This window comes from Ammospiza nelsoni, chromosome 7 (assembly GCF_027579445.1).
Source record: "Ammospiza nelsoni isolate bAmmNel1 chromosome 7, bAmmNel1.pri, whole genome shotgun sequence".
Classification (NCBI taxonomy): Eukaryota; Metazoa; Chordata; class Aves; order Passeriformes; family Passerellidae; genus Ammospiza; species Ammospiza nelsoni.
In genome coordinates, this window is record NC_080639.1 from 7,552,021 (window position 1) to 7,560,720 (window position 8,700).

Below are 8,700 nucleotides of genomic sequence, written 5' to 3' on the forward strand. Positions count from 1 at the left end.
TTTATTTTGTTTGAAGAGAGCTGGGTGTTGGGCAGTTTCTGCTGCAAAACTGTGGCTAAGGCTGTGTCAGTGCACCTTTTCCTTTGGGGCACACAGAGCTGGAGGTGCCTGCTCCCCTCCTTTGTGCTCCCCCTGATTTTGCAAACAGGAGCCCAAGTGCATTGAGAGGAGTGGAAATAATGTTTTACCTTATCATTTTCAAATGAGACAGCACCAAGAGCTGTACACAAGTGTTGTCACTCCAGTGCAGCTGGGTTTGTGTCATGACAGCGAAGAGGAGAATAGAAATGGGGTGGCAGCAGGTATTACATACATGAAAGTTAAATCACAGTCTCCTGCAGAAGGAATAGAGATCTCTCAGTGAAAGAGAACAAGGAAATATTGTATTACACAGAGGAGACAGGGTGAAATCCTCCTGCATCTGAAGTGTCAACTGCACACTGCAGCTTCTCTAAGTGAGGGGAGGAAAAGCTTGGTTTTTCCCTCCCAACAGAGGTCTTGTCAGATTGGGATTTAAATGCTCAGCTACCCTACAAAAACCAGACCTATCCTAATACATGCATGAAAGATTTATTTTTTTTTTTAAGAAAACCACAACTTTGGTAGGAATGTTTTGGTGGATTGTGATTTTGGTGGCAAATAGAAGCAATGCACCAAATTCTTCTTTTTTTCCCTTTTTTCCCCCCTCAGGTTTTAATAATATGTATAAATTACTATATAAATATTTTTCTTCCCAAGGATAAGGAATGTAAGCTTAAAATTATCACCTTGGTGGAAGGAGTATGGCCTGTAGAAAGAAAATCCAAGTGTGCATCTCTGCCACCCAAAGCCTTTGCAGGGCTTGGCGTACTGTCCCAGGTATTGATCCAAATGTGTTTGCCTGGAATGTTACGACTGATGGCTGCAGGTGAGATGTCACAGGGTCTCTGCTCAGGCAGTGTGGTTTCAAACACAGAGCTCTGCAGAAGGGTCTCAGGATGAGAAAGAGCTTTCTGAGAGGTAAAAAAAGACACCAGAGGTTGGGGTAATCTCACCAACTGAGTGCCTGCTCACACATTTTTCCACCTGGCATTTTCTGGTCACGTAGATTAAGCTTTGCTTCTGCCCACTAAAGTACGAGTGGAACAAAGGGTGTCACTCGGAATCCAATGGTCACTCCAAAAAATTCTGATTAAAGATTTAGGTGCTATTGGAAGTGGTCATATTAGGTTGATTTTGGACTACAGGTCCTAGGTAATTGGGAAGAGATAAAGAGTCAGATCCAGCTAAAACATTCTTTCTAAAAATAAATTTTAAAAATTGAAAAATGAAAAAGTTGGCTTGGGAGTGATAATTAGGATATTTGTTTTGTTGAAACTAAGTTTTTTACAATATTTGGCTTAGTAATGTAAGCTGTGTGTGTATCCTTTAGTCTCCTTATCTCTGTATCCTTATCTCTGTATTGTTAGACTCCTTTAGTCATCACTTCAGTGATGCCATTTAGGTTTGTGTTTTCTTTCATGAGATTTTGGCAGTTTAAGATTTTTTTTTCCTTCTGCATTTCCTTCTACAAAACCCTAAAACAGAGCAACAGGGTATCTCAAGTTGGTTCACAAAACTGATGCCAATGGATGCAACTGAAAAAACAAGGAACAGTTGTTTTGTTCTTATTTTATGACAAAAATAAAAACCCTCTGGTTTTTACATTGGAAATATCAAGGGAACTTTCTCAGTATTGCTGGTATTGAAATACAGAATTCAATGTTGTTTTAAAACGAGAAACCTACATTTGGCCCAAATGAGAAGCTGGGTAATGGGTTAATTAATAATTGATGTTAATTACAACTTGTAACCCCTTGCCTGCCAGACACAGTTTTACTGGGGACAAATGAAGTGGGGCTGACCTAATTAGTGTCTCATGCTGTCCCTTGTCACATAATGGGGTTGATCAGCTCATTCCTTAATTGCTTCTCCTGCTGGTGCTGCAGAGAGAATCCTTCTATTCATGGAAAAGCAAAGTACATTTATAAAAATAGAGTGTTCACTTGTTGAGTTATAAAGCATCTCAGTGTTCAAGAGAATAGAAAAACCTATAATTCAAAATGTGATTTATGTTCCGTTACCTTGTTTCTGCCTTCACCAGTTTGCAAATACTGAGTTGGGCTGATTTGCTGGAGGGACCTTTGCCCTCCAGGGATTACTAGTTCCAGAGCCTCATTGTTATTTCATTGAGGATTTTCTTTTAATATATTCTTGTACCAACAAATTAAATCTTTAGGTTAGTTTGTCCATTAGTACTATTTTAAAGGAACTGTTGAGTACTGCTTATGTATTTCTTTATTTTTGCTTTGGACTTGTACTGTGGAACAGACTGGCAACAGTCTCAGATAATACTTTTTATTGACAATGATGAGCTCAAGTTTACGTTGGACCAGTCTGAAGGTGAGGGACCCAATTCCAGGAAGAAATGTGTAATTTCTTAGGATATCCTCGTTTGGCAAATCATTCAGGGATATGCTGCTTTGAGATGACAGGTTTAAATAATAAGGACTTTAGAATAGGTTTCACAGGAGGCCTGGAGCTTACTTTAGACATCAATGTCTTGCTGGATAGAAAAAACCACCAGTGAATATTAGAATATAATTTTTTGATAACAAGAAAATAGATATAAAGATTTTACATTTTTTGGGTGCATATTGTACTACCTGTACTTGTACTACAAAACCTGCATGTGCTTGCATGCACTCATGTGCAGAATTAACCTGTCCTTTCGTGGTTTTCAGATGTGAAAACTTGTTTGCAAATATGCAAAATAACACATACAAGCAGAGATTTTATCACAGTTGTGATGGCATTCACAGGGGTCCCAGGATGAGGGAAGAGACGAGAATGTTGACTCCACGTTTCAGAAGGCTGATTTATTATTTTATGATATATATTAAACTATACTAAAAGAGTAGAAGAAGGATTTCATCAGAAGGCTGGCTAAGAATAGAAAAAGAAGGAATGATAACAAAGGCTTGTGGCTTGGACAGAGAGTCTGAGCCAGCTCACTGTGATTGGCCATTAATTAGAAACAACCACATGAGACCAATCACAGATGCACCTGTTGCATTCCACAGCAGCAGATAATCATTGTTTACGTTTTGTTCCTGAGGCCTTTTGGCTTCTCAGGAGGAAAAATCCTAAGGAAAGGATTTTTCATAAAAGATATATGTGACACACTGTGTTGAGTGAAAATCAGCAAAAAAATGATTTATGTTCAAATTCAGGTGCGTTTCATTTTTTTTTCATGTTTGCAATCTGAGTACAAGGTTGTTTTACCTAAAGTGCACGGAACAGGGTGTGTTCTCAAGCTAATTATTTTTAAAATGCATCCTGCCATGTTTTAAGCTGACAAGGTTAGACTGTAGAAACAAACTCTGTCCCATCATTAGCTCTTTAAGATCCATTATTTCCAGCATTTGGAATCAGAATGGAAATCCTCACCAGGGTTATTTTCTGCAGTGCTGTCTCTCCTGGTGCTGGCTCTGCCATTCTCCCCCAAGAGAATGCAGGGCTGGCACGGGTGGCAAACACATAATTCCCATTGCATGTGCAGAGCCGGGAAGTCAGCCTGACTAAATGCCTGGGAGTGAAAACTGCTGCTGTGCATTCCTCAGCTGGAAACACTGCGAGCTTCAGGAATCAACATTGATAAAAAGAAACCGAGTATTCATCGGGTTTGCAGCACGCAGCTGTTCACTGGTGTGTGTGTGTGACAGCTTAAGTGGCTCTTGTCAACAGTTGCCCACCCAGAAAAGTGGCAGTCCTCGATTGGGGTGTTGAAACAAAATGATCTCTAAACTAATCCTGTGCATTTCTCACAATAGAAAGTGAAATTGAAATCTCTGGAATGTATTTTGTGAGGTGGGAAACAATTCAAATAATTTGTTTTCTATAACAGATCAGTATAGCATAAAAAAAAAAAAATAAGGTTTTTAGAACTTATTTTTGGAAGACCAACTTGTTCTTGTGCTTACCAGCAAAGTTCTGGCCCCACATGAATCTTATGGTTATACCAACAGTGTTTGACCAAAATGGTCATGGTATATTGTTGGTTTGGGGTCATGTATAAATTATGAATGGGATGGGATTGCTAGGAATGTGTTTTGAGTTGCTTTATTTTTTAGCATTAGTTTTATTACATTGTTATGATAATGGGAAGATGTTATTAACTTATATTTTAGGTAGCAGATTAAGAATTTAATGTTACAACTTACCTTATAAGTTTTTTGACTAGTTACACAACAGCTTATTGACAGTAGTTTTATTTAACTACTATAAGAACACATATTTTTGGGTAAAATAATGTTTGCTTATTTTGAATGCAATATCTGCTTGTAAACCTTAAAACACAATGCATGGAGCTCCATTATTAAGCTTAGAACTTCCTCATATCTCACTAGATAAACTTTTCTGCAGTTTAGGGAGTTATTCTAGACAAGCTTTAATACACAGACCATTGCTCTAATTGTCCTTACTTTTCTACATTTTAAATAATTTTTCTGCTGACCAATCTCATGGCTGCTGCTTAGCTCTAATCACAGTTCTGCTGTCTCTGAGGCCTGCTTTTTGCAGCTTTCCCAAACCCCTCTGATTTTATAGATTCCTGCAATGATATAAAGGGAGTAACATTAGAAAAAGTAATATGTGTCAAATGTAAAATGAAGGAGAAGTTTAATTTCCAGCAGTTGCAGCAATATTTATTTCCTGAAATACTCTCTTTGCTCAAACACTCACAGTGTTTTTTAAACAGAGCAAAAAATTCATCCCCCACTGAAACTAATCATGGGTGAACCACTGACTCCTGTGGGGTTTGACCCCTGCAGTTCTCAGACACTGATTTCTGTGGGGAAATCACATCTGCAAACTCTGAAAGTGAAAATTCACCGTGTTTTTTCCTAAATAGCTTTGTGAAATTGAAATCCAGGGTGGATTTGTGATTGCAAAGCATTCTCTAAAGCAGAGTGTGGGGGGAAGTGAATGGAAAAAAGTCTGGTAACTTCGGTAAAAGTTGAAGCATCATAAAGAATTCCTTGAACAAAGATTTGTCCATCTACTTTAATGTATACCTTTTTGCTGTGTGCAGGTGAAATCAGCCTCAAAGCTATTCAATTTCTCTCACACTTAGCCTTCTCTCACTCGACAGTGCAACTTCAAGTTGTTTGTAACTAATTCCAGAGCTGAGAAACACTTTGCTCACGTGGAGAGAGAGCATGCATAAATAGTGTGTATGTCTTTTTGAAGAAGATAGAGCAATTAAAATCATTATAATTTATGCACATAATTATGTGCATAATAAGTGTATAATTTATGTGTAGACAGGGGAGGAAAATTCCTTTAATGGGGAAGTAGGGCTGAGAAAACTGAGAGGTGAGCTACTGATGTGAGAGATGACTGCAAATTTCAATTTCATGCTTTCCCTTTTCACATTCATTGTTGCTATCTTATGAGCCTGTTTCTGTGGAGAAGTTAGTCCTGACCCAGACCTCTTTAGAGAAAAAGCCTGAAAATTAGAGTGGAAGTGTGATGACCTGTGTGGGGAAAGAATTTGAAATGTTCTGTGTGTACAGTGCATCCTCTCATATCCCGTGGCTTCAAAGTACCACAGGGGTAACTTGGCTTTCTTTTTTTCTGATTTATTTTTCAGAACTGGGTGATGTAATTTGAGACCAAGTTGTAATTGCCAACCAAATAGATAAATTCATTAGATCAAAAGATTTTACCACGGCCCTGTGAGGGTGTTGCTGTCCTGGAAGTTTCTAGGCACAAATGGAAACACTACTGATATAAAGCTCTCATGCAGGTCCATAAATTGCCCTGTGAGCCTTTATTAAACTGGAGGAAAGGGTGACCTGCTTGATAAATAAGGACTGGGCTGTGCTGAGCAGCCTGGAAACAGGTCAGGGAATGCTATAGCTGTTGTCTTGTAACATATTAAAATATTGCCCTTCAGCACTTTTGGTGCTCATCTGTAGCCCAGAAAAAGAGCAGCGCAACATAAACTCTCATCCCATCCTGTGCCTTTTGTTCTTTCTTATTTTTTTTTATTTTTCTGAAACAGCTATCCCACTTTCCAGGGTCTTTGAAACAACACAGAAATGTGTCTGGGTTAGGAAAATCAGGAGATGGATGTTTTTCATATCCAACATTACTTGTCTTTAGGTCAGCACTATGGGTCATGAAGATTATTATTTATTATGCTTCTTGGTTCTCAAGTAACTTTGTTTTGAGAGCAGGTAATTGTTTTTGCTGTAGCTGTTGTCCAAAGGGCACTGAGTATCCCAGAGCAGCTGCCTTAGGTGCAATAAATACATGTACAGGCAACCAGACCATGAATGTATTTTACCCTTTATCTGTGGGAATAGCAAACAGTGACTGTGTGGCATCTAAAGACCTAAATTAGTCTTTTGCGCCACTGGAATTTTTTTTTCTTTAATGAAACATTAATTCACTTGGCATTTTTGTGAGCAGCCACTGTTTTACTTTCTTTCTACTGAAGCAAAATCTTACAGTGCTGCACATTGCCACCTTTTTCCTGACTGTTTTTGGAATGTCCTAATTGCTTTGAAAAGGAATTTACTTCCCATTCCACTTCTCTTGCCAGCTTGGGTAAAAATGGCTTGGTTGCATACAAAAAATAAAATATATCAGAAAAAAAAGAAAGCAAAAAAATTTATATTAACATGCAAGTTAGAGAGTGATGCAACTGAGGGATCAGAGGCTGTTGTCAGAACTATAAAAACAGCTGTACTGAGTTATATATATTATAATATTATATTATAAAAACAGCATAGTCTAAAGTATGAAAGGAAAGCAGGGTGGATGAAACTGGAGGATTTCATCTGTGCTGCTTGAGGCAGATCTGTAGCACTGGATGAAATGATGGTAATTTTTAATAAAAATCCCTTTGAGGTACTCCTTGAAAATGTGACCAACTTGCCAGCAGAGCTGTGGAAACCAGAAGTATCCACTAAAGGCAGCTGGGGCCCAGGGAACAAATGGATTTATTCCCAAAGGAATAAATTTGAACAAGTGAATAAATTTGATCAAGTCCCTTAGATTTGCTTTAGGACTTTGGGCTAGGATCTGATTCTGTAAAATTCAGAGCAGCTTTAGGAGTGCTGATGAAGCTCAGTCCCTGCATGAAGTCTGTGTCTGTACCACCTTTTGACAGCTTGCAGAGAGTTCTGCAGCTTGTGTTGTGAATCCTAAACCCATCAGCCTCCTTCCTCCTTTTGTTTGAGAAAGAATTAAAGATTTAGTTGGGTTTTATGAGTGCTGCTGGTTGTTGCACTGCACTGTGATTCTGTGCTTGCCAAAGACAGGATCCTTGAGCTTCAGGAGTGTGGCAATAGTGACCTTCAGGATGCTTTTGGGAGGACCAAAATCTTGCAGGGATGGATGCCGGGAATTATGAGGCTCTAAACAGAGAGCAGTAAAATCTTGTACTGGTGTGACTGCTGCTTATAGAGTAAAATTCTCATTTTGTTGCAATATGAGCCACAAAATGGAGGTGCTCAGTGTACCAGTTTTAACTTTCTCTTGGATCATTAGTAAGAAACAGAATATGGTACATAAAAATAGCCAGGGAACACCAAGGGGTAGCAAGAGCTGTATGGATATTTTTCACAACTGAGATGCAATTCATGCTGTGTACTTTCTGTCTAGTTTATCTGGAGGAAAACAAATCCACCTCCTGCAAACTTGGAATGTACTTGGGTAGATGGAATCCCACAGCCATTCTTTCCAAAGCTTATTTTCCCATTTTGTGCATGTGAATGCAAATCCAGATACTTGCTCTGCAGAAACATGGGTGCAGAAAACCAATTTTAATTAAACTTTAATAAAGTTTTAAGTAAATTACTATTATAAAGCATTCTCATTAAAGCTTGACAGCAGATGATTTAATTATTTTCCTTGGGTTAGGAGAAGCTAGTTTATAACAAAGCCAGGAAAAACAATCAGCTTTAAAATTGAGGTTATCCAGTCCTTTTGTTTGCTTGTTTGATCAGGATTAATCAATTCACCCCCTGTTCTGCTCTGCAAACATGGAGGCTACAAAAGCCCCTCCATCTAAGCCTGGTTTTGAAATATGATATATTTTAGCATAAACTCACCGTGAAGATGGTGGAACCTTCCTCAGTTTTTAGCTCTGGGTTGTGTATCTCCTTCAAAGTACAACTTAATGTCTAAATTTTCAAGAACCATGCAGCCCAAATCCAATAGTTATAGTTGGATAGTTTTTCTCTAGGCTAATTAGATAAATAAGAGCTTGGGAGCTGATTGTTTTTTGGCTAGCATGAAGGCCTTGATGTGTTTTTTTAATTTTTTATGGATAGCTGGGTCAGCGATCTATACTCATTCAATCTGTGACTCTCCTCTATGTTTCATCTTTGCTGTCCTATGAAAATGCTCTTAATGAACTGTAATAATCTGTGGCAAAGCCTAGGGTTCTGGTTTTGAAATATGATATATTTTAGCATAAATTCACCTTGAACCTTCCTCAGTTTTAAGCTTTGGGTTGTCAGAGTATCTTCTTCGCAGTACAACTTAATTTCTAAGTTTTGTCAATCAGTAGTAGCCCATTGAGCTAATTGTTTGCTTGCTTGTGTGTTTGGAATCAGCAAAATTAAGAGAGAAATGAACAGAGGCAGGCTGCTTTCTTAACAGAGTCCC